We start from the raw sequence: 23,479 nt of genomic DNA on the forward strand, positions 1-23,479 counted from the left end.
GTGATCGGGATCGGTACGCGAGAGGCTAACAAGCTGCAGCTTCATATTAGCTCGGTGCGCCATAAACACTCATCCCAGCCAAGACGGTGGCACTGGTTATGCTGGAGCGCGCTCAACCCGTTGACGGGTCACCTGGGGGCAGAGGGTACTGGGAGGGGGGGTGGGGTGTATCAGTGGGGGAGTGAGAGGGTGACCTATGCCGCTACATTCAGTGTGTGCAGTCAGCGGCATGCTCAGCCTCATTGCTGCCTGCACGTTGAGGCAATGATGTTCCGTGCCCGTCCGAGCAAGTACCACAAACTACCTCATGGCCACCAAACGCCAACCACCAACACTTCCCCTTGCAGAAGCGTCTGGCGAGCGACCCAACCGTGAGCACACTATAGCGACGTTGGACAATATCCAAACCCTCACTCTCTCACTCAGAATCCACGGCGCCTGTTGCACGACTTTTGTAAGCACAAATGCTCTTTACCGTTAGGAATTCAGCAACCACTTTAGCCCGGTGGAGCCGGGAGATCGCGGTGTCCCAGAGAATACCGGGTCAGACCTGCTAAGATTATTCCAACTGCGTTTACTGTAGGCGCAGAGTGGAACGTATTGGCACCGGAGACGAGATGCAGTAAAGCTGTGAGTGTCAAGAATCGGCACCCACAACGATTTTTGCATCAAAACACATTCTTCGTCCAGTTGCGTTTCCTGATTGTCGTGTGAGCCGGCGGAGAGTCGCACACGCGATATTCCAAAAACAAGGACGTTAAGATGATGGAGGCTGTTCCCAGACTAAAGATGGTGAACTTCAATTTGAGTCCCATTGGGTGTAACGCGCCTCATTGAAAGATGAGATGCTGCTCCTCAAGCTTGCGTTTGACGTCACTGGATCGTTGCAGCAGGCCCAGGACGATATGTGGGCAAACGAGCAAGGCGCCGAGTTAAAATGGCACGCCACAGGAAGGGTGAGGTGAGGCATTAAGGCTGAGTGGAGGTGGTCGGAAAAGCGGTCACACAGTCGGCGCTTCGTCTCACAAATGTAGAGGAGACTGCACTGGGAGAAGCGAATGCAGGAGACCAAACTGGCGGAAGCAGAGGTGAAACGCTGCCTCACCAGAAAGGAGAGTTGGCTGCCGAGAGTCATGAGACGCGACGAGGTAAAGGGACAGTTGTTACACATTCTGCTGTTGCAAGGGCATGTGTCGTAGGGAGGGGAGGTGGTGTGGTGGAGGAGTGGACAAGGATTTAACGCAGAGCCAGTACCTGAGAAATGAAAAATCTCGATGAGAAAATAATTTCCCGACAGCTCAGTGCCGCTGCTGCATTTTCATCAGATCAATAAGTCTCCCAGTCACCTTTCCTTTATCGGGATTACTCCATCCTCTCTTTGGTTGAGACGCCTCTCATAGGCAGAGGAGTCGAGGTCGGGGGTCAGGTTTCCGGGTCCGGATTCATGGTCGGGGTTAACAGCCGGGGCTGGGTTAGTAGTTGTGGTCATATTAGGAGGCAGGGTCAGGAGCCGAGGTCGGGATTAGGAATCGGTATTGGGACCGTGTTTGGAGTCCGGATCGGGTTTGTGTCCGGGTCGGGTTAGGAGTCTGGATCGGGTTAGGAGTCGGGGTCGGGTGAGGAGTACGGATCGGGCTGGGGGTCGGACTCAGTTCAGGAGCCGGGTCGGTTTAGGACTCCTGGTCGGGTTTGTATCCGGGTCGGGTTAGGAGTCTGAGTCGGGATAGGAGTCCAGGTCGGGTTAGGAATCGGGGTCGTGCAAGTAGTCGGGGTCGGCTGATGAGTCCGAGTCGGGATAGGAGTTCAGGTCGGGTTAGGAGTCGGGGTCGTGTTACGCGTCGGGGTAGGGTTAGGAGTCGGGGTCAGATTAGGAGTCGACGTCATATTAGGAGCGGGGGTCGGGATCGGGTTCGGAGTCAGGGTCGGGTGAGGCATTGGGGTCGGGTGAGGAAGAAGGGTCGGGTTAGTAGTCGAGCGTCGGGGTCGGGTTAGGAAGCATGTTTGCGGTAGGAGTCGGGTTGAGGTAGGAATCGGGGTTGGTTAGGACTGTCGGGGTCGGGATAGGAGTCGATTTCATTTTTGGAATCGGGGTTGGGTTAGGAGTCGGGGCGGGTTAGGAGTTGGCATCGGGTTAGGAGTCTGGATCGGGTTAGGAATCTGTTTGGGGTTCGGAGTCGGGATCAAGTTATGAATCGCTTTCAGGTTAGGAATCGGGATCGTGTCAGGAGTCGGGCTTGGGTTAGTAATCGGAGTCGGGGTTGGAGTCGAGGGTCAGGTTAGCAACCGGGTTCGGGGTAGGAGTCGGGGTCGTGTAGGAATCGGGTTCGGGGTAGGAATAGGGTTCAGCTTTGGAGTCGGGGTCGGGGTCAGAGTCGGGGGCGGGTTAGGAATCGGGGTAGGGTTAGGAGTCGGGTTCGGGTTAGTAATCGGGTTCGTGGTATGAGTCGGGTTCTGGTTCGGAGTTCGGTTCGGGTTAGGAGTCGTGGTCTGGGGAGGAGTCTTGGTCGGGATAGTTGTCAGGGAGGGGGTCAAGAGTCGGAGGCGGGATTAGGATTCGGGGTGAGGTGTCAAGGTTAGGAGTGAGGGTCGGGGTAGGAGTTGCGGTCGGCTTCAGCAGTCGGGGTCAGGACTGGGGTCAGGAGTCAGTGTTCGGGTTCAGAGTCGGTGTCCGGATTAGCAGTTGGAGACGGGTTTCGGACTCAGGGTTAGGATTCGGGGATATGATTTGTGGCCATGAGTCGGTGTCGGCTTTAGGAGTCAGTGTCGTGGTTAGAGGCCAGGGTTAGGAGTCCCTGTCAGAACTGGGGTCAGGAGACGATGTCAGGGTTAGGAGTCGGTGTTGGGGTTAGCAGTTCGGGTCGGGTTTGGAGTCGGGGTTAGGATTAGTGGTCGCGGTTAGGACTAGGTTTAACTGTTTGGGAACTGGTTTACCAGTGAGGGTCGGGTTTAAGAATCGGGGTTAGGAGTTGGGGTCAGGATCGGGGTGGGATTTAGGTGTCAGTATCAAGGTTAGAGGTCGGGGTTAAGACCGGGGTCAGGAGTCGGGTCCGATTCAGAAGTCGAGGTCGGCGTCAGGAGTCGGGGATAGGATTCGGGATCAAAACAGTCTGAAATTGCGATTTGCTGGGACGTTTGTGAGGTTCAGAAAGGAGGTCGAAGCGGGAGTTGATGCAGGTGAGTGGGCTTGCGACCCGTCCTATGATGTCCAAGGGGTGTATGGAAGATCTCCACAGTCGATGAGGCCACTGAAAGTCCTGGCAACAAGATCATGATGATTGGAGGTGGGGTCAGGTTCCAGGGGAGATTTGACGGTCAGCATCTGTTAGTATGACAGACAACAAATCACCACACTTGTGACAACTTAGATCACCAGGTCAGCGTTGAACACTAGAACGAGGATAGAGCAAGTTCAGAGGGAGACAGTTTAGAGTGGCTGAGAGGGACAGAAAAATTGAGACGGCCGATATCGCACTGACAGATCTCAATGGAAAGATCAAGGGCAGGTCGGAGGCCAGAGGGTGGTGTATAGGTAGAGGGAGATTACTGGAGGCGGATAGATTTGAACCAGAAATATATATTTAAAAATTGACCTTGAGAAGCAGCAGATACACTATGGTCTAGTGACGAATAAGTATCAGAAGATTACAAACAATTAAACGGCAGCAGTGTATTTCTGTTATACTTGAATTTAAAACAAGTGGAAATAAAATAATTCCACACAACAAAATCCCAGTCACAGCTTCAATATTAGAAAAAAATGGAAAGAAAAATGTGCGGTCAAAATTCAGCAAGACAGACTCGGATTATCAGCACAGATTCAAAAATCGATATCATTCCTGACAGATTAGATTTGAATAATTCAAAAACTATCATAAGTTATAGATTTGATAAGTAGGGTGGATGTGAAAGGAAGTGATTTTCTCAAGGCCTTCAATATGATCCTACATAGCAGATTCATGAGTACTGTGAGAGCAAGTGGAGTTGGGGGACACAGCAGAAAGCTGGAGACACACACAGAAAAGAGGGAGAGGGGTTAAAGGCATGTAGACTGATGGGTGGAAGGTGGGGTGTGTTCCACAAAGATCAGCACTTGGATCACTCTCCTTCACCATTCATATCCAAAATATGGAATCGGAAGCAGAACGATAATTACTGAATTTATAGACAAAATCATGTTGAGAGTGACAGTAAATACAGAACAAGAATACAGCTTAATCCAGAAACAGATTAATCACCAATTAGAAACTTGCAAAGTGGTATTTCAATGAGAATTTAATTTTGCGACAGTGCAGTGTCCGCTGCTGCATTTTAGTCAGAACACTAAGTCTCCCAATCACTCTTTGGAAAACAAGTGTCTGAATGGACGGGAGGGATTTCTGGGTTCAGCTGAACATATTCATTATTCGGTGAAGCAGCAACTCAGTTTAAAATTACACCTAAAAATTGAGCTAACATGGGAGTTAATTTCTACATTGATAGAAATCAGAAGGATATCACAAAACTTATGACAATACTGCACTGTGTTTTTAAATGTCAGAGTTTAGATGATATCTGTTGCTGTTGGAGCGGTTCAATAGGAAACAGAGTTCGCGAGACAACACAATAAATGTCAACCACCTTGAAAACAGAGAAAAACTCTTCCTATTTTCAATCTATTCCACAGTTAATACAGTGAGAGAGATAGCTCCATAGAATTGAGCCACTACCAAAAAAAAAAACTTGTCAGAAACCTTCCATCAGAAAGATTGCCTTCATCCAGACCTAATCTAACATTAAACAAGATTGCACTAAATACAATAACTTAATTGATCCTTGATCATTGAGTTACAAACAGAGGTTTGTGGTCAGTTGATGACAGGGATACGAACCATCGACACGTTTAAAGATATTTGGCGAAGTGTATTATATCTTCCATCAGATGCCTATATCAGCGAATGTGACCATTCGCATTTTCAGTCCCAGTTTAAAATCAGAGAGCCGCTCACACACAGATTTACACAAGTTCAATGGTGATAGTCACTTACCAGGAACACCAACAATAGCAAGAATTGTGTAGAATATTTTCTCAGCAATTTGAATTGGAAGAAGCATGCTCACTGTGCAGTTATGTGCCTCTTCGTGCTGTTGGTAGTCTCCCTGTCCTAAACTCTGAGGTTATATATTTCCAAAGCCTTTAATTTATACCCTGTGGAATCACGTCAGTGTTATTAATGTTGCAACATCGTTAAACTTAGAATTCAAAGATATGAACAAACAGATTACGATATCTGTTTCGAAAACAATGTTTTTTTGAATGCGTGACTACTTTCGAAACACTGGGCTGTGTTGATCACATTGTTGAACTAACAATAACTGAAAGGATGTTGTCCACTCAAACACTATCAGTCATATCTCTAGATCTCAGATTGTTGCAGTGATATCCTTCACTCAACCGTGAACATTCAGTGATTCAATTACAATTGCCTGCCTCTTTAACAGTGACCATTCAGTGATTCTGTTCGAATTGTTAGTGTGTTTCGCTGTATGGCTCCACTGCACTTTGAGGTGTAGCATCCTCTTTAATTGTGACCATTCAGTGTTTCAGTTTCAATTGTTAATGTGTTTTTCTGTGGTTCCACTGCACTGCGGCATGTAGCTGCCTCTGTAACTGTGACCATTCAGTGATTCAGTTCCAGTTGTCAGTGTGTTTCTCTGGGTGGTTCCACTGCACTCTGGGGTGTAGCTGCCTCAGTAACTGTGACCATTCAGTGATTCAGTTCCAATTGTCAGTGTATTTCTCTGGTTGGGTCCACTGCACTCTGGGGTGTAGCTGCCTCTGTAACTGTGACCATTCAGTGATTCAGTTCCAATTGTCAGTGTGTTTCTCTGGGCGGTTCCACTGCACTCTGGGATGTAGCTGCCTCTGTAACTGTGACCATTCAGTGATTCAGTTCCAATTGTCAGTGTATTTCTCTGGTTGGTTCAGCTGTACTCTGGGGTGTAGCTGCCACTTTAACAATGACCATTCAGATATTCGGTTACATTTGTTAGTGAGTGTCTTCGGGAGGTCTTGCTACTCTCTGAGATGCTGTTGACCCCTTAACTGTGGACATTCGTTTCTGTGATTCAAGTGGATTTTGAGTGACCTTAAACAGCAAATTTCAATTACTCTAAAATCTGCAACTATTTAAAATCCATGGTAACACAGTGTTACTTCCCGGGTCCCAGGTTCGATTCTCGACTTGGGTCACTGCCTTTATGGAGTCTGCACGTTATCCCCGTATCTACGTGGGTTTCCTCCGGGTTCTCTGGTTTTCTCCCACAGTCCAAATATATGCAGGACAGGTGGATTGGCCATGCTAAACTTCCCTTAGTATCCAAAAAGGATAGATGGGATGACTGGGTGATGGGGAGAGGTTGGACGTGTGGGCTTAAGTAGGATGATGGGCCGGTGCAGACTATAAGGGCCGAATGGCCTGCTTCAGCACTGTAAATTCTATGACTTAAATAATTCCAACTCTTTCGTCTGATGCAGCAGCGCAAACTAAGGTACCATTTTGAAACATTGGAACACCTGAGAGAATTCTGACGCTGCAGCAGATCCACCTAATAAAGCAGCAAAAAGCGCACTGATGTGAGAAACCTCGCACATCGAATCTAACTGATACTGGCCCTGCATCTGACACACAAACCTTAAATGGGAGGCATATTATTTGAGATGGGGAGAAAGAGAGCGAGTACCGAGTTGTGATGTGTGCTGATTTAAGATAGGTTGAGAAAGAAAGAGGGTAAAAGACACTGAATGTGAGAGAGAACGAGAGTGAGAGAGAAAATATTGGAAGATAAAAAGAGTGAGAGAGATAGAGGATGAGGGAGAAATACGGTGAGAAAAAAAGACGATGGGAGTGAAAGATGGTGAAAGAGAAAGAGAGGAATACATTTAGAGAGGAAGACAGTGAGAGGGAAACGCGGTGAGTGAGAAAGAGGAAGAGAGAGAACGATTGTGAGAGAGAAAGATGGTGAAGGATAACGAGAGTGAGAGAGACAGAGGGTGAGGGAGCAAGAAGCTTAGAGAAAAAGGGGGAGAGTGAAAAACTGCCAACTGGATTTATTTTCCAGAACATTGCGCACTCCTCCAATATTTTATACTTGTTGCAGTAATATTATTATGGAATCAAGTTTAAGGTGTCCAAACCGTGAATCTTCTGAAACTATTATTAGGGAGTCATAAAGTGTGTGATTATAATTTATTCTAACTACCTTCTCGTTTTCCAAGTACATCGTTTTTTTCCCGGTTTTATCTGTAGTTTTTATGTGGCGCCATGATCGTACATTGGTGAATATGAAAAATATGAAAATCGCTTATTGTCACAAGTCGGCTTCAAATGAAGTTACTTTGAAAAGAACCTAGTCGCCACATTTCGCCTGTTCGGGGAGGCTGTTACGGGAATCGAACTGCCTGCCTTGGTCTGCTTTCAAAGCCAGCCATTTAGCCCTGTGCTAAACATTCCCAGAATACTCTGCGTTGTGGCCGCAGCAACCTCGGTTCAAATCCAAGTCACGGCAGCGATTATCTTGCTGTGTTTTCTACAAAATGACCGTATTATGAAATCAAACATATATCTGTAAAGGCGATTTTGTTTCGTGACAAGATCGATTTCACAACTGAGCGCATTCTTCTGCCCTGTTTCATAGAACATAGAAAAATACAACACAGAACAGGCCCTTCGGCCCACAATGTTGTGCCGAACTTTTGTCCAATATGAAGAACAAATTAATCTGCACCCCATCATTCTGCCGTAATCCATGTGCCTATCCAATAGCGGCTTGAAGGTCCCTAATGTTTCAGACTCAACTACTTCCACAGGCAGTGCATTCCATGCCCCCACTACTTTCTGGGTAAAGACCCGACCTCTGACATCCCCCCCTATATCTCCCACCATTCACCCTTACATGTATGTACGCTTGTAATGGTTTTTTCCACCCGGGGAAAATGTCTCTGACTGTCTACTCTATCTATTCCCCTGATCATCTTATAAACCTCTATCAAGTTGCCACTCGTCCTTCTCCGTTCTAATGAGAAAAGGCCGTGCACCATCAACCTTTCCTCGTAAAACCTAATCTCCATTCCAGGCAACATCCTGGTAAATATCCTTTGCAACTTTCCCAAAGCTTCCACATCCTTCCTAAAATGAGGCGACCAGAACTGCACACAGTACTCCAAATGTGGACTTGCCAAGGTTTTGTACAGCTGAACCATCACCTCACGGCTCTTAAATGCAACCCCTCTGCTAATGAACGCTAGCACACCATAGGCCTTTTTCACAGCTCCTTCCAGTTGAGTGGCAACTTTCAAAGATCTATGAACATAGATCCCAAGATCTCTCTGCTCCTTCACATTGTCAAGAACCCTACCGTTAACCCTGTATTCCGCCTTCATATATGTCTTTCCAAAATAGACAACCTCACACTTTCCAGGGTTAAACCATCTGCCACTCCTCAGCCCAGCTCTGCATTCTATCTATGTCTCCTTGCAGCCGCCAACAGCCCTCCTCACAATCCACAACTCCGCCAATCTTCGTATCGTCTGCATATTTACTGACTCACCTTTCAACTCCCTCATCCAAATTATTCATGGAAATCACAAACAGCAGAGGACCCAGAACTGATCCCTGTGGTACGCCACTGGTAGCTGGGCTCCAGGCTGAATGTTTGCTATCCACCACCACTCTCTGACTTCCATCGGTTAGCCAATTCGTTATCGAAATGGCCAAATTTCCCACTATTCCATGCCTCCTTACTTTCTGCATAAGCCTACCATGGGGAACGATATCAAGTGCCTTACTAAAATCAATGTACAGTACATCCACTGCTTTACCTTCATCCACATGCTTGATCACCTCCTCAAAGAATTGAATAAGACTTGTGATGATTAACCCTAATCAAGCAGTGTCTTTCCAGATTGCTCAGAAACCTTATCCCTCAGTACCCTTTCCATTACTTTGCCTACCACCGAAGTAAGACTAATTGGCCTGTAATTCCCAGGGTCATCCCAATTCCCTTTTCAGAACAGGGGCACGACATTCGCGACTCTAAAATCCCCTGGTACCACCCCTGTTGACAATGAGGACGAAAAGAGCATTGCCAACGGCTCTACAATTTAATCACATGCTTCCCATAGAATCCTTGGATATAGCCCGTCAGGTCCGGGGAACTTGTCTATCCTCAAGTTTTTCAAAATGCCCACACATCTTCCTTCCTAACAAGTATCTCCTCGTGCTTACCAGTCTGTTTCACACTGTCCTCTCCAACAATATGGCCCCCTCTTTCGTAACTATTGAAGAAAAGTACTCGTTCAAGACCGCTCCACTTCTTCATACCCAATACACAATCTCCCGCTACTGTCCTTGGTCGGACCTACCCTCGCGCTAGTCATTCATATATTTCTCACAAATGCGAAAAAGGCCTTGGGGTTTTCCTTGATCCTACCCGCCAAATATTTTAATGCCCTCTCTTAGCTCTCCTAATCCCTTTCTTCTGTTCCCTCCTCGCTACCTGTATCCCTCCAGCGCCCTGTCTGAAACGTGTTTCCTCAGCCTTACGTACGTCTCCTTCTTCCTCTTAACAGGACATTCAACCTCTCTTGTCAACCATGGTTCCTCACTCGACTATCTCTTCCCTACCTGACAGGGACATACATATCAAGGACACGTAGTTTCTGTTCCTTGAACAAGTTCCACATTTCACTTGTGTCCTTCCCTGACAGCCTATGTTCCCAACTTATGCACTTCAGTTCTTGTAGCACCGTATTTGCCCTCCCCCCAATTGTAGACCTTGTCCTGTTGCACGCACCTATCCCTCTCCATTACCAAAGTGAAAGTCACAGAATTGTGCCCACTCTCTCCGAAATGCTCCCCGCACTAACAAATCTATCACTTGCCCTGGTTCATTACCATGTACCAAATCCAAATGGCCTCCCCTCTGGTCGGACAATCTACATACTTTATTAGAAAAACTTCCTGGACCCAGTGCCACGCCATCCAAACGATTTGATCTAAAGTGATTCCACTCACTGTTTGAGAAGTTGAAGTCACCCATGACTACTACCCTGTGACTTCTGCACCTTTCCAAAATCTGTTTCCCAAACTGTTCCTCCACATCTGTGCTGCTATCTGGGGGCCTATAGAAAACTCCCAACAAGGTGACTGCTCCTTTCCTATTTCTGACGTCAACCCATACTACCTCAGTAGGCAGATCCTCCTCGAAATGCCTTTCTGCAGCTGTTATACTATCTCTAATTAACAATGCCACCCCCACCTCTTTTACCACCCTTCCAAATCTTATTGAAACACCTATAACCAGGAACCTCCAACAGCTATTTCTGCCCCTCTTCTATTCAGGTGTCTGTGATGGCCACCACATCGTAGTCCCAAATACCAATCCGTGCCTTAAGTTCACCGACCTTATTCCTGAGGCTTCTTGCGTTGAAGTATACACAGCTCAACCCATCTCCGTGCCTGCAAGTACTCTCCTTTGTCAGTGTTCCCTTCCCCACTGCCTCACTACACGCTTTGGCGTCCTGAATATCGGCTACCTTAGCTGCTGGACTACAAATCCGTTTCCCATTCCCCTGCCAAATTTGTGTAAACGCTCCCGAAGAGTACTAGAAAACGTCCCTCCCAGGATATTGGTGCACCTCTGGTTCAGGTGCAACCCGTCCTGCTGGTACAGGTCCCACCTTCCCCAGAATGTGCTCCAATTATCCAAATACCTGAAGCTCTCCCTCCTGCAGCATTCCTGCAGCCACGTGTTCAGCAGCACTCTCTCCCTATTCCTTGCCTCGCTATCACGTGACACCAGCAACAAACCAGAGAAGACAACTCTGTCTGTCCTGGCTTTTAACTTCCAGCCTGACACCCTAAACTCGTTTATTACCTCCACACCTTTTCCTACCTACGTCGTTGCACCACAACTTCTGGCTGCTCCCCCTCGCCCTTCAGGATCCTGAAGACACGATCCGAGAGATCCCTGGCCCTGGCACCCGGGGGGCAACATTTTTCCGGGAGTCTCGCTCGCGACCTCAGAATCTCCTATCTATTCCCCTAACCATTGAATCCTCTATTACTGTTGCTTTTCCATTCTCCCCCTTCCCTTCTGAGCCCCTTAGCCAGACACAGTGCCAGAGACTAGGCCGCTAGGGCCTTCCCCCGGTAGGTCATGAACCCCAACAGCATCCAAAACGGTATACCTGTTTTTAAGGGGATCGGCCACAAGGGATCCCTGCACCGTCTACCTGTTCGTTTTCTTTCGCCTAAATGTAACCCAGCTACTCTTGACCTGTACCTTGGGAGTATTTACCTCCATTTAACTCTTCTCTATCACCCCCTCTGCCTCCCGGATGATCCGAAGTTCATCCAGCTCCAGGTCCAGTTCCCTAACACGGCCTCTGAGGAGCTGGGGTTGGGTGCACTTCCCGCAGGTATAGTCAGCGGGGACACCGGTGGTATCCCTCATCACGCAGGTCCTACAGGAGTAGCATGCAACTGCCCTAGCCTCCATCTCCGCTTACCTCACAGAATATAGCTGCCCTGTGGACCAACTGGAACTCCGCCCTTCGACTCTGCTCCCAGTCAGCTGCACTCTCTGTAAACTCCTGGCTCCCTTCTCGCTCGTTCAGGAAATGAAATGAAAGGAGCACCTTTCTCCCTCCTCACCTATCTCCCTCAATCACCAAACTCTCACGAGAGCACTCAAATACACCCAAAATCAGCACTCAGTGCAAGCAAAGTCTGCAATGTAGCTGGCTGACTAATCTACTGTGAACCATGCCTCTGAAAACTGGCCTAGTCCAATTAACTAATTAACAAGCTCCAGCTGCAAGTACCGACAAGTAAAACCTTTGTTTAAAGCTGATTGAAAATTCACCTTCTTCTAAACCAAACTGCAACTTTTAAGTTAATTAACTAAATAAAAGAAAGAGCAGACTTGAGATAAAAATGAACCCTTATACTCCCTCAGTCACCAAACTCTCACTATAGTACTCAAATGCACCCAAAATCAGCACTCAGTGCAAAGAACAAATGCTCCAGAATTCAAATTGTTGTGAATCCGAGACTCGCCTCAGCTCACCTACTCTGCTCCGGGTTTATTTTTTAACTGTTACCGTAAAACATCATTCGCCAGTTCTTGTATATTTGGAAGTGACGACATCTCTCTCAATTTCCTCTATCAGCTTCTATGGCGACTCATCCAAAAAAGTTTAAGTACCTCAATATAATGTCCGCGTAAACGGTTTTACCCGGAAGAAAATAATTTAGCTCTCGATCGTGTCTCCATTTCAGCAAATTCTCTGATACCTTGTCTTGAGCCAGTGAGGACGAGAGTGCAACGTTCTGGACAATAGATCAAGCTGACCGTGGAGAAAATGGAAATGAAGCGACACACAACACTCAATCTCCAGGTTTCTGAATGTTGAGGAACACTTTGAGAAACTGAATCAGAGAAGAATGAAGGGTGAATAGCCCGACTGACCATAGACAGACAAGCCACCTTTCCCTTGTTTAAAATGATTTGAGAGATTAACTGGTATTTGGAAAATAAGAAGATTGTCATTTCCAAGCATCAGAAAATGCAGTTTAATATTGCGTTCTTTCTGAATATCTGGAAGCAGGAATTACAATAAATGTCTCGTACGTAGAAGGCTGGAGGCGAGTTATTGACAGAGATATGGATGTTCGTCCAGTCTTCGTTCTTTGACAAAGAGTCATCAAGGCTTGACTTCTCAGTGATGTAATCAGTCAGTGCATGCGGTTGCTAACTGAAAAATTGGTGATTCGATCCCACCCAGCGAATAAGTGATTTTTACACTTCATGTCACATCGATTTGAGTAATTTCCTCCCGTTTCAATATCAAACACGCCAAATGCTGTCATTCTGATGTTACCCAGTCAGTTGACAGGCATCTTGTCCGTCAATATTCATTTCCAGTATAATCTATCGATATCCACCCGGTTAGCAACAGTGGAACAAGTAAAACGAACGAATGTTAGAATTGCAGCAAAGGACCTTGGAAATCTGAAATGAAAAGATTCATTCGGGCCCGAAACATTTACTGACTCTGTTTTTTTTATGTCTCTCTCGCGATACATATGCTGTATGGTTTGCTGAGTTTTACCATCATTTTAGAGTTTTATTGCTGGTTGACACTGTATCGTCGGAGGCAACTCAAATAAAGCGCCACCATTAGATGTCGGCCAAAATTCCCAACAAGAATCTGAAAATGTGAATTAGGGGCAGCAGTCGTCAATTAGGCCCATCGAGCCTGATTCGACATTCAGTGAGATATTGGGTGATTGGATCGTAATATGACCACACGTACCTGCCCACCACCGATAACCTTTCACACTTTTGAAATGTAAGATTCTATTCAACTCTGATAGACTTTCAGCCTCAGCAGAAAATAGTCAATCACTTTGCTCCCGCTGCCTTCTATGGAGTCGAGCTCCGGAGAGTCTGACCCTTCAGGACAATCAGGGAATTATTTTTATTTCTGTCCTTAATTAGCGATTTTTATTGAAAAATACATAAGTATAAAATGAAAGTAAGTTGCAGTTAACTTCCTTGCACCAGATTTCTACTGTAAATGTAAAATGCTAAATTTAAAGTGTTTTTTTAACGTTGCACAGATTCTTGATTAGCCAATCATATTACAGCCTTTCGGAAATGCCACTTTGATTTGTATACCCCATCGGAACACTCAGTCAGTGAATCAGAGAATTCAATAACATTCCCAGACCTCTGTTCCAGAATATCCCGCTCAGCTCTGCTCACGATGTTCGGTTTCACCTTCTCCCAGTGTCACCTAACTCTCTGTTTTCACCCTACTCCAAATAACTCGTATCTCGCCAAACGGCACTGTCAGTGCGGACAAAGAGCACTGAGCGGCCTCCCTGTTTCTAGGCACCAAATTTCAAAGCTCTCGAAACAGGATTAAACCAGGTGCACAATTTACTATCTACAGTTGAGTGTAACTCAACTGACTCCCGTTTCAGGAATGAGTGTACCAAAAAGAGCAGCTTTGATAACACGATTTAAGACCTGAAGCGAAGATTAATTTCTAATCACCTCCTTGTAACGCGTCACTTCAACTTTTTGTTTCCATCCAACTCCAAAACGCCCTCATTTAACCAAGATGCACTTACAGTGCAGACAAACATCACTCTCAGTGCAGACCAGCAGCACTCACAATGCAGACAATCAGCACACACAGTACAGACAAGCAGCACTCACACTACAGACAAGTAGCACTCATAGTGCAGATAAGCAGCTCTCACATTGCTGACAAGCATCACTGAGTGGCTTCCCTATCACATTCGTCTCACAACAATCAATAAACTTCTATTAGGTCTACTGATTCCTTGCTGTACCTGTATGGTGGCCGTTGTGGTTAAATCTCCAGTTTTGTGAATGTTGAGAAACAATTTGAGAAACTGAATCAGTGGGAGAATGAAGGGAGAAGTGCCTGACTGATCAGAGACAGACATGGCACTTTTCCTTTGTCTAAAATTATGCGGGCTCTTAACTACATTTGGAAACTGAGAAGGTTGTCCTTACAGCACATCAGAAAAAAAAATAGTTCAATATTGGGTTCATCCTGAATATCTGGAAAAAGACAATAAATGCCTTGAATGTAGAAGTCTGTATGCGCGTTATTGACCTGGATATGGATGTTGGTGCAGTCTTCGTGCTTTGACAAGGAGTCATACAGGCTTGAAACGTAAGCTCTGTTCTTTCTCCACATGTATCGTATTTTCCACTGTGAATTGAAACAACCATGTAAGAACCATGTCAGAGAAGGAATAATACCGGGAAAGGGAGAATTGTCGTATTTGGAAAGGCGGGAATGTTAGGTTTGTATCCACTAGAGCTGAGAACTACTGTCGGACTGAGACAGAGTGGATGTGAAGAGGCAGTTGACACTCGTCGGAGGATCTGCAACTCACAATCACTGTGCAAACATAAGTGGTCGCTTAGTTAAGACAGAAGGATACAGGGACAGAGAGATACATAGAGATACAGAGACAGAGAGATACAGAGACAGAGAGGCACAGAGACAGAGAGACACAGAGACAGAGAGATGCAGAGACAGAGAGGTACAGAGAGATACAGAGAAAGAGAGATGCAGAGACAGAGAGATAAGAGACCGAAAGGTACAGAGACAGAGAGACGCAGAGACAGAGAGATACAGGGACAGAGAGATACATAGAGATACAGAGACAGAGAGACACAGAGACAGAGAGATGCAGAGACAGAGAGATACAGAAACAGAGAGAATCAGAGACAGAGATTTACAGAGACAGAGAGATACAGAGACAGAGAGATACAGAGACAGAGAGATACGGAGACAGAGAGATACAGAGACAGAGAGATGCAGAGACAGAGAGATACAGAGACAGAGAGACACAGAGACGGAGAGTTGCACAGACAGAAAGATACAGAGACAGAGAGATACAGAGACAGAGAGATACAGAGACAGACAGAATCAGAGACAGAGATTTACAGAGACACAGAGACAGAGATATACAGAGACAGAGAGATACAGAGAAGGAAAGATTCAGAGACAGAGAGATACAGAAACAGACAGAATCAGAGACAGAGATTTACAGAGACAGAGAGACACAGAGACAGAGAGATATAGAGACAGAGAGATATAGAGACAGAGAGATGCAGAGACAAACAGACACAGAGAAAGCGAGATGCAGAGACAGAGAGTTGCAGAGACAAAGAGATACAGAGATAGGGAGGATACAGAGACAGAGAGATGCAGAGACAGAGAGATACAGAGACAGAGAGATACAGAGACAGAGATGTACAGAGCCAGAGAGATGCAGAGACAGAGAGATACAGAGACAGATAGATTGAGAGACAGAGAGATGCAGAGAAAGAGAGATGCAGATACAGAGAGATACAGAGACAGAGTGGTACAGAGACAGAGAGATGCAGAGACAGAGAGATACAGAGTTAGAGAGATGCAGAGACAGAGATATACAGAGACACGGAGATACAGAGACAGAGAGATGCAGAGACAGAAAGATACAGAGACAGAGAGATACAGCGACAGAGATATGCAGAGACAGAATGATACAGAGGCAGAGAGGTACAGAGACAGAGAGATACAGAGACAGATAGATTCAGAGATTGAGAGATACAGAGAGAGAGAGTTACAGAGACAGAGATATACAGAGACAGAGAGATAAAGAGACAGAGAGATACAAAAACAGATAGAATCAGAGACAGAGATTTACAGAGACAGAGAGATGCAGAGACAGAGAGATACAGAGACAGAGAGATACAGGGACAGAGAGATGCTGAGACAGAGAGATACAGAGACAGAGAGACACCGAGACAGAAAGATGCAGAGACAGAGAGACACAGAGACAGAGAGATACAGACACAGAGAGACACAGAGACAGAGAGATACAGAGACAGAGTGGTCCAGAGACAGAGAGATGCAGAGACAGAGAGATACAGAGACAGAGAGGTACAGAGACAGAGAGGTACAGAGATAGAGAGATGCAGAGACAGAGAGATACAGAGACAGAGAGATACAGAGACTAAGAGGTACAGAGAGAGAGAGATTCAGAGACAGAGAGATTCAGAGACAGGGAGATTCAGAGACAGTGATGAAGAGACAGAGATTCAGAGACAGAGAGATACAGAGACAGAGAGATACAGAGAGAGAAAGATGCAGGAATAGAGAGATGCAGAGACAGAGAGATACAGAGACTAAGAGATGCAGAGACAGAAAGATAAAGAGACAGAGAGATACAGAGACAGAGAGATACAGGGACAGACAGAATCAGAGACCGAGATTTACAGAGACAGAGAGACACAGAGACAGAGAGATACAGAGACAGAGAGATACAGAGACAGATATATTCAGAGACAGAGAGATACAGAAACAGACAGAATCAGAGGCAGAGATTTACAGAGACACAGAGACAGATAGATATACAGACAGAGAGATGCAGAGACAGAGAGACACAGTGACAGCGAGAAGCAGAGACAGAGAGATGCAAAGACAAAGAGATACAGAGAGTGGCAGGATACAGAGACAGAGAGATGCAGAGACAGAGAGATACAGAGACAGAGAGGTACAGAGACAGAGAGATGCAGAGACAGAGAGATACAGAGACAGAGATATGCAGAGATTGTGAGATACAGAGACAGATAGATTCAGAGACAGAGAGATACCGAGACAGAGAGGTACAGAGACAGAGAGATGCGGAGACGGAGAGATACAGAGACAGAGAGATACAGAGACAGAGAGATGCAGAGACAGAGAGAAACAGAGAGGTACACAGACAGACAGATGCAGAGACAGAGAGATACAGAGACAGCGAGATGCAGAGACAAAGAGATTCAGAGACAGGGAGGATACAGAGACAGAGAGATGCAGAGACAGAGAGATGCAGAGACAGAGAGACACAGAGGCGGGGAGGTACCTAGAGTGAGAGATGCAGAGACAGAGAGATGCAGAGACAGAGAGATGCAGAGACAGAGAGATACAGAGACAGAGAGATACAGAGACAGAGAGATGCAGAGACAGAGAGATACAGAGACAGAGAGACACAGAGACGGAGAGTTGCACAGACAGAAAGATACAGAGACAGAGAGATACAGAGACAGAGAGATACAGAGACAGACAGAATCAGAGACAGAGATTTACAGAGACACAGAGACAGAGATATACAGAGACAGAGAGATACAGAGAAGGAAAGATTCAGAGACAGAGAGATACAGAAACAGACAGAATCAGAGACAGAGATTTACAGAGACAGAGAGACACAGAGACAGAGAGATATAGAGACAGAGAGATATAGAGACAGAGAGATGCAGAGACAAACAGACACAGAGAAAGCGAGATGCAGAGACAGAGAGTTGCAGAGACAAAGAGATACAGAGATAGGGAGGATACAGAGACAGAGAGATGCAGAGGCAGAGAGATACAGAGACAGATAGATTGAGAGACAGAGAGATGCAGAGAAAGAGAGATGCAGATACAGAGAGATACAGAGACAGAGTGGTACAGAGACAGAGAGATGCAGAGACAGAGAGATACAGAGTTAGAGAGATGCAGAGACAGAGATATACAGAGACACGGAGATACAGAGACAGAGAGATGCAGAGACAGAAAGATACAGAGACAGAGAGATACAGCGACAGAGATATGCAGAGACAGAATGATACAGAGGCAGAGAGGTACAGAGACAGAGAGATACAGAGACAGATAGATTCAGAGATTGAGAGATACAGAGAGAGAGAGTTACAGAGACAGAGATATACAGAGACAGAGAGATAAAGAGACAGAGAGATACAAAAACAGATAGAATCAGAGACAGAGATTTACAGAGACAGAGAGATGCAGAGACAGAGAGATACAGAGACAGAGAGATACAGGGACAGAGAGATGCTGAGACAGAGAGATACAGAGACAGAGAGACACCGAGACAGAAAGATGCAGAGACAGAGAGACACAGAGACAGAGAGATACAGACACAGAGAGACACAGAGACAGAGAGATACAGAGACAGAGTGGTCCAGAGACAGAGAGATGCAGAGACAGAGAGATACAGAGACAGAGAGGTACAGAGACAGAGAGGTACAGAGATAGAGAGATGCAGAGACAGAGAGATACAGAGACAGAGAGATACAGAGACTAAGAGGTACAGAGAGAGAGAGATTCAGAGACAGAGAGATTCAGAGACAGGGAGATTCAGAGACAGTGATGAAGAGACAGAGATTCAGAGACAGAGAGATACAGAGACAGAGAGATACAGAGAGAGAAAGATGCAGGAATAGAGAGATGCAGAGACAGAGAGATACAGAGACTAAGAGATGCAGAGACAGAAAGATAAAGAGACAGAGAGATACAGAGACAGAGAGATACAGGGACAGACAGAATCAGAGACCGAGATTTACAGAGACAGAGAGACACAGAGACAGAGAGATACAGAGACAGAGAGATACAGAGACAGATATATTCAGAGACAGAGAGATACAGAAACAGACAGAATCAGAGGCAGAGATTTACAGAGACACAGAGACAGATAGATATACAGACAGAAAGATGCAGAGACAGAGAGACACAGTGAAAGCGAGATGCAGAGACAGAGAGATGCAAAGACAAAGAGATACAGAGAGTGGCAGGATACAGAGACAGAGAGATGCAGAGACACAGAGACACAGTGACAGCGAGAAGCAGAGACAGAGAGATGCAAAGACAAAGAGATACAGAGAGTGGCAGGATACAGAGACAGAGAGATGCAGAGACAGAGAGATACAGAGACAGAGAGGTACAGAGACAGAGAGATGCAGAGACAGAGAGATACAGAGACAGAGATATGCAGAGATTGTGAGATACAGAGACAGATAGATTCAGAGACAGAGAGATACCGAGACAGAGTGGTACAGAGACAGAGAGATGCGGAGACGGAGAGATACAGAGACAGAGAGATACAGAGACAGAGAGATGCAGAGACAGAGAGAAACAGAGAGGTACACAGACAGACAGATGCAGAGACAGAGAGATACAGAGACAGCGAGATGGAGAGACAAAGAGATTCAGAGACAGGGAGGATACAGAGACAGAGAGATGCAGAGACAGAGAGATGCAGAGACAGAGAGACACAGAGGCGGGGAGGTACCTAGAGTGAGAGATGCAGAGACAGAGAGATGCAGAGACAGAGAGATGCAGAGACAGAGAGATACAGAGACAGAGAGATGCAGAGACAGAGAGACACAGAGACAGAGAGATACAGAGACAGAGAGGTACAGAGACGGTGATGTACAGAGACAGAGAGATACAGAGACAGAGAGAGACAGAAACAGAGAGGATCAGAGACAGAGATTTACAGAGACAGGGAGATGCAGAGACAGAGAGAGACAGAGACAGAGAGATACAGAGACAGAGAGATGCAGAGATAGAGAGATGCAGAGACAGAGTGATGTAAGGACAGAGAGATACAGAGACAGAGAGGTACAGAGACAGACAGATGTAGAGACAGAGAGATGCAGAGACAGCGAGCTGAAGGGACAAAGAGATACAGAGACAGGGAGGATACAGAGGCAGAGAGATGCAGAGACAGAGAGATTCAGAGACAGAAATATGCAGAGACAGAGAGATACAGAGACAGAGAGACACAGAGACAGAGAGATACAGAGACAGAGAGATGCAGAGACGGAGAGACACAGTGACTGAGAGATGCAGAGACAGAGAGATACAGAGACAGAGAGACACAGAGTCAGAGAGATACAGAGACAGAGAGATGCAGAGACAGAGAGACGCAGAGACAGAGAGATGCAGAGACAGAGAGACACAGAGACAGAGAGATACAGAGACAGAGAGGTACAGAGACGGAGATGTACAGAGGCGGACAGATGTAGAGACAGAGAGATGCAGAGACAGCGAGCTGAAGGGACAAAGAGATACAGAGACAGGGAGGATACAGAGGCAGAGAGATGCAGAGACAGAGAGATGCAGAGACAGAGAGACACAGAGACTGAGAGATGCAGACACAGAGAGATACAGAGAGATACAGAGACAGAGAGATGCAGAGACAGAGAGATACAGAGACAGAGAGACACAGAGTCAGAGAGATACAGAGACAGAGAGATGCAGAGACAGAGAGACGCAGAGACAGAGAGACGCAGAGACAGAGAGATACAGAGACAGAGAGATGCAGAGACAGAGAGATAAGAGACCGAAAGATACAGAGACAGAGAGACTCAGAGAAAGAGAGATACAGGGACAAAGAGAGACATAGAGATACAGAGACAGGGAGATACAGAGACAGAGAGATGCAGAGACAGAGAGACACAGTGACAGCGAGATGCAGAGACAGAGAGATGCAAAGACAAAGAGATACAGAGAGAGGCAGGATACAGAGACAGAGAGATGCAGAGACAAAGAGATACAGAGACAGAGAGGTACAGAGACAGAGAGATGCAGAGACAGAGAGATACAGAGATAGAGATATGCAGAGATTGTGAGATATAGAGACAGAGAGATACATAGACAGAGAGATAAAGAGACAGATAGATTCAGAGACAGAGAGATACCGAGACAGAGGTACAGAGACAGAGAGATGCAGAGACGGAGAGATACAGAGACAGAGAGATACAGAGACAGAGAGATGCAGAGACAGAGAGAAACAGAGAGGTACACAGACAGACAGATGCAGAGACAGAGAGATACAGAGACAGCGAGATGCAGAGACAAAGAGATTCAGAGACAGGGAGGATACAGAGACAGAGAGATGCAGAGACAGAGAGATACAGAGACAGAGAGACACAGAGACAGAGAGATACAGAGACAGAGTGGTCCAGAGACAGAGAGATGCAGAGACAGAGAGATACAGAGACAGAGAGGTACAGAGACAGAGAGGTACAGAGATAGAGAGATGCAGAGACAGAGAGATACAGAGACAGAGAGATACAGAGACTAAGAGGTACAGAGAGAGAGAGATTCAGAGACAGAGAGATTCAGAGACAGGGAGATTCAGAGACAGTGATGAAGAGACAGAGATTCAGAGACAGAGAGATACAGAGACAGAGAGATACAGAGAGAGAAAGATGCAGGAATAGAGAGATGCAGAGACAGAGAGATACAGAGACTAAGAGATGCAGAGACAGAAAGATAAAGAGACAGAGAGATACAGAGACAGAGAGATACAGGGACAGACAGAATCAGAGACCGAGATTTACAGAGACAGAGAGACACAGAGACAGAGAGATACAGAGACAGAGAGATACAGAGACAGATATATTCAGAGACAGAGAGATACAGAAACAGACAGAATCAGAGGCAGAGATTTACAGAGACACAGAGACAGATAGATATACAGAGAGATGCAGAGACAGAGAGACACAGTGACAGCGAGAAGCAGAGACAGAGAGATGCAAAGACAAAGAGATACAGAGAGTGGCAGGATACAGAGACAGAGAGATGCAGAGACAGAGAGATACAGAGACAGAGAGGTACAGAGACAGAGAGATGCAGAGACAGAGAGATACAGAGACAGAGATATGCAGAGATTGTGAGATACAGAGACAGATAGATTCAGAGACAGAGAGATACCGAGACAGAGAGGTACAGAGACAGAGAGATGCGGAGACGGAGAGATACAGAGACAGAGAGATACAGAGACAGAGAGATGCAGAGACAGAGAGAAACAGAGAGGTACACAGACAGACAGATGCAGAGACAGAGAGATACAGAGACAGCGAGATGCAGAGACAAAGAGATTCAGAGACAGGGAGGATACAGAGACAGAGAGATGCAGAGACAGAGAGATGCAGAGACAGAGAGACACAGAGGCGGGGAGGTACCTAGAGTGAGAGATGCAGAGACAGAGAGATGCAGAGACAGAGAGATGCAGAGACAGAGAGATACAGAGACAGAGAGATACAGAGACAGAGAGATGCAGAGACAGAGAGATACAGAGACAGAGAGACACAGAGACGGAGAGTTGCACAGACAGAAAGATACAGAGACAGAGAGATACAGAGACAGAGAGATACAGAGACAGACAGAATCAGAGACAGAGATTTACAGAGACACAGAGACAGAGATATACAGAGACAGAGAGATACAGAGAAGGAAAGATTCAGAGACAGAGAGATACAGAAACAGACAGAATCAGAGACAGAGATTTACAGAGACAGAGAGACACAGAGACAGAGAGATATAGAGACAGAGAGATATAGAGACAGAGAGATGCAGAGACATACAGACACAGAGAAAGCGAGATGCAGAGACAGAGAGTTGCAGAGACAAAGAGATACAGAGATAGGGTGGATACAGAGACAGAGAGATGCAGAGACAGAGAGATACAGAGACAGAGAGATACAGAGACAGAGATGTACAGAGCCAGAGAGATGCAGAGACAGAGAGATACAGAGACAGATAGATTGAGAGACAGAGAGATGCAGAGAAAGAGAGATGCAGATACAGAGAGATACAGAGACAGAGTGGTACAGAGACAGAGAGATGCAGAGACAGAGAGATACAGAGTTAGAGAGATGCAGAGACAGAGATATACAGAGACACGGAGATACAGAGACAGAGAGATGCAGAGACAGAAAGATACAGAGACAGAGAGATACAGCGACAGAGATATGCAGAGACAGAATGATACAGAGGCAGAGAGGTACAGAGACAGAGAGATACAGAGACAGATAGATTCAGAGATTGAGAGATACAGAGAGAGAGAGTTACAGAGACAGAGATATACAGAGACAGAGAGATAAAGAGACAGAGAGATACAAAAACAGATAGAATCAGAGACAGAGATTTACAGAGACAGAGAGATGCAGAGACAGAGAGATACAGAGACAGAGAGATACAGGGACAGAGAGATGCTGAGACAGAGAGATACAGAGACAGAGAGACACCGAGACAGAAAGATGCAGAGACAGAGAGACACAGAGACAGAGAGAT

Source organism: Scyliorhinus torazame, chromosome 20 (genome assembly GCF_047496885.1).
Source record: "Scyliorhinus torazame isolate Kashiwa2021f chromosome 20, sScyTor2.1, whole genome shotgun sequence".
NCBI classification, from domain to species: Eukaryota; Metazoa; Chordata; class Chondrichthyes; order Carcharhiniformes; family Scyliorhinidae; genus Scyliorhinus; species Scyliorhinus torazame.